This window comes from Colobus angolensis, unplaced genomic scaffold (assembly GCF_000951035.1).
Source record: "Colobus angolensis palliatus isolate OR3802 unplaced genomic scaffold, Cang.pa_1.0 Scaffold278, whole genome shotgun sequence".
Lineage (NCBI taxonomy): Eukaryota > Metazoa > Chordata > Mammalia > Primates > Cercopithecidae > Colobus > Colobus angolensis.
Genome location: NW_012116021.1, coordinates 900370 through 904171, shown reverse-complemented (window position 1 = coordinate 904171; position 3802 = coordinate 900370). Strand labels below are relative to the sequence as shown.

Below are 3802 nucleotides of genomic sequence, written 5' to 3'. Positions count from 1 at the left end.
CACACACACAGCCACCACACACACAGCCCCGCCTCCACACATACACACACACACAGCCCACCTCCCTACACACACACAGCTCCACCTCCACACACACACAAAGTCCCACTTCCACACACACACTCACACACACAGCCACCACACACACAGCCCCGCCTCCACACACACACACACACAGCCCTGCCTACACACACAGCCCCACTGCCCCACACACACACAGACCCGCCTCCACACACACACACACAGCCCCACTGCCACACACACACATGTAAACACACAGACAGCCCCACCACCACACACACACACAGCCCCGCCACCACACACACACGCACACACACAGCCCCACTGCCACACACACACACATCTACCTTGCTGCCAGGACTCTTGCAAAGACAGCCTTCACCAACCACCAGCCCACAGTTGGCCCTTCCCCAGGGGCTGCACTCTAGCCTCATGGAAAAGTTCCTTGAGCTCCCTGTGCTTCAGCTTCTGTCTGTAAAACAGGGCGAGTGCAAACCTACCCACCTCGCCAGCGGCCCTGAGCCCAAATTTCAAGTTAGGCTCAAGTTAGTTCTTAGGACTAAGCACACAGCCTGGCCGAGGGTCACTGCTCTGGAAATGCTGGTTTCCCTGTGCTGGCCTTCTCACCAGGTGGTCCTGTGAAAGCAGCTCCCAAGAAGAGGAGGGCGGCTGGGGACCAGCGGGGACCAGAGGGCAGCTAGCTGGCCTCAGCGGGCGCCCCCATGCCGGTGCAGTCTTTCTTATTACCCCCTCCACGGCACGTGGGGCCTGGCCCAGACCACTCCACAGTGGGGCATCCTGCCTGGGCCTCGGGGGAAGTGAGACACCCCCCAGTACCCTCTGTTCTTGAGACAAGCTGGTGTTCAGCCATAGTGAGGGCAGCACACCCAGTGATTACACACACAGGTCTGGAGTCACAGCCGGGTCCAGACCCCAACACTGCCATCCACCATGTGCAGCCTTTTTCTTAAACCCCCTGTTCTTAAAGTGGCCCTGCAGCTGGGGTTACCTCGCAGTGGGACTGAGAACTGAGGTGAGGGAGGCTCCGCTACCATCTGGCACGGGGTGCCTACCTGGATGCTGGCTACTGTTGTCGGCTCTGTGAACAGGCACACAGGGTTTCCTCTGGGTGCGGGATGGCGCTGGCCGAGATGGGGGATGGGGACGCTGGAGCAGTGGGAGGTGTCCCCTTCCTATCTCCAGTCCTGAGTCTGGGCAGCTATTAGCAGATCCTTGTTAATGAAAATTCACACCTAGGTGCTAATAAACAGTGGGCCACTCCCAGGCTCAGAGCCGGAGAAGAAGACCTCTGCAGGGAAGGGGACTGGCCAATGAGCCCCACTTATCTGTGAAAAGACTTGCTAATAACTTTAATTCCCCATTCTAAAATGCAGGGCCTTTGCCATGCAAATAGATCTTCTAAGCTGGGTCGGCTCCAGAAAACTTCCCGCTCTACCCCAGTTAGGGTCCTGGGAGGGGAGTGAGAGATGGGACAGAGGAGCAGGAAAGGGGGTGACCCGCGGAGGTGTGAGGTCCCACCCCGCTGCAGGCATGACTTTTGGAGCGCATTCTCTGTGGCCAAGCACCAGCCCGGGTGTACCCTGCCTGGCCTAGACCCCTGAACTGCAGATCAGGGACTCGATCCCACTCTGCATTACAGCCGCTCCTGGCCAGGGCTAGAGTACTGGAAGGGATCTCTGAAGCAGTTGAAAAGCAAACCCAGCAGCATCAGCGGATGAACGGATAAACCAACTGTGATGTAGCTGAACAACGGGCAGTAAAAAGAAACTGTGTTCTGACACAGGAGGCAGCATGATGAGCCTTAAAAACACTGTGCTCAGTGAAAGAAGCCAGACACAAAAGGCCGTATTTTGTGATTCCTTTTATATGAAATGTCCTGAAAAAACAAACCTATAGAGACAGAGACTAGATGAGTGAGTGCCAGGGGCTGGCAGTAGGGGAATAATGGGGAGTGATGTTAACAGGTACACGTTTTCTTTTGGGGGGTGAAAATGTTCTAAAATTAGTGGCAATGGTTGCAGAACTCTGTGGATGTACTAAAGTCATTCAATTGTTAAAAGAGTGAATTTTATGGTATGTGAATTGTATCTTAATAAAGCTTTTATAAAAACAGACACTAAGGCCTGTGTTTCAGACACTTGGAGAAGAGGGGAGAACTGGGTATCTATCCATAGAGGGTAAAGGACACTTGGCAGAGAGCCTACACATCCCTTCTCCCCACCCCACCCTCCAAGGATGACCGTTCCCTAGACACCCTGGCTGGATGAGGACACACTTTCTGGGCTCAAGGCTCCCGTCTCTTGCTCCCTGATGTGACTCCAGCCAATGCAGACAGGAGTGCAACTGCCTATGTGGATTCTGATGCAACCCCATGGGTGCTCATCTCACCCCAGCTAGGCCTCTAGGAGGTCACGGATATATAAACTCAAGACCGCCACACTAAGCCGCAAGGCGAGGAAACCAGAGAAAAGGGAGATGGGAAAATGTCAGAGTAGGGGACGGGAGGTCCAAGGCCAGGGTGCTCCAGTCTATGGAGAATAAGGCCCCAAGACACAAGAAAATGACCTCTTGTAGCTGTTATCCCTCAGGCCCCAACATGCATGAAGCTGGCAAAATCCTCCAAGAGCTGAGCGCTGGGACTCTGGAGGCCTACGGGGGCTTGAGTGCTGATCCTCATCCTTCTGTAAAATGGTTACTTGAATATAATAGGTACCTGATATACATACAGCAAATACTCAATAATGGAGTTGTATTTCTACACAGATATTTTGGTTTTAACCAATTCCCCACCAGGTTCAAAGAAAAAAAAGATCAGCAGATTCTACTTGCCACTGCCTTCTCAAACGATGCCCCTCCCTATCCCTTCCAGGCTGACCCATCTGGACTAGATGCTGAGCCAGGGCTGGGGGTAAGGTTAAAGAGGTTGGGGCCTGTGGGGGTGGGAGGGCTAAAGATTGCAAGAACCCCTCCCACCTCTCCCATGCTCTTCTTTAGAGGGAGAGAGGGAGTTTTGTGTCCACAGGTAGGAAGAAGAAATTGCCAAATGACACCAGCAGTTTATTCACAAATAAATAAATTCACATTAGGCAGAGCCTCCTGCTTGCTTCAAAGTGTCTAACCCTATGGGTCCCTCCATGGAGGGGGGGTGCTGAGAAGGGCCACTGTGGTGGGGGCGGCTCTCATCCGCAGGAATGCCCCTGCCGGGATCGCCGGTGCCCTCTTCCAGGAAAGGCAGTCTGCTAAGGAACCACTTCGAAGGGGCTGAGGCCAAAAAAGCCTCGGTGCTCACAGAGACAGCGTCAGTTGTCCGCTGTCACTTGGGCTCCTCAGGCAGCCACTCCAGAGGCGAGAGGGGCATCCAGGTCTCCAGCAGGGCCAGCACGTCGCCAGGAAGGAGCTGTAGGGAGGGAGGGAACAGGGCAGCCCTCAGCACTGGTGACCTTGTGCGGGTGTCCGCGTTCGTGGGCTCCACCCTCAAGGGGCCCCTAGCGAGGGGAGACCTAGTCCCCTGCGTGGCCTTTCCCTGCCCTCGCCTCTTGGCGCCCTGGGCATTCTATGGAGGCCAGGAGGCTGGCGTGGAGCGGCAGGGTGCCTGGTCCTCGCCGTGGGGGGCGGTGGGGCTGTGCGCGGGGGCACGGCCGAAGGGGGCGCAGGGAAGCGGGCACTAACCGGGGACGGTGGGCTCGGCTCCATCACCTGCCCTTCCGGGCACGCTGCCTCGACGAAGAGCGCAGGCAGGTCGCGCGGCTCGGGCGTGGCT

General features: G+C 55.9%; 1 long non-coding RNA gene across 1 annotated transcript; it reads right to left on the bottom strand.

The window, feature by feature from the left end:
- Window positions 1–3078: 3078 nt before the first annotated feature.
- Window positions 3079–3801, bottom strand: LOC105516205. The gene is made up of 2 exons (XR_001002447.1): window positions 3712–3801; window positions 3079–3439 (listed from the first exon to the last, which is right to left on the bottom strand). It is a non-coding gene; the product is annotated as an uncharacterized LOC105516205 (long non-coding RNA).
- Between the last annotated feature and the right edge of the window lies 1 nt (window position 3802).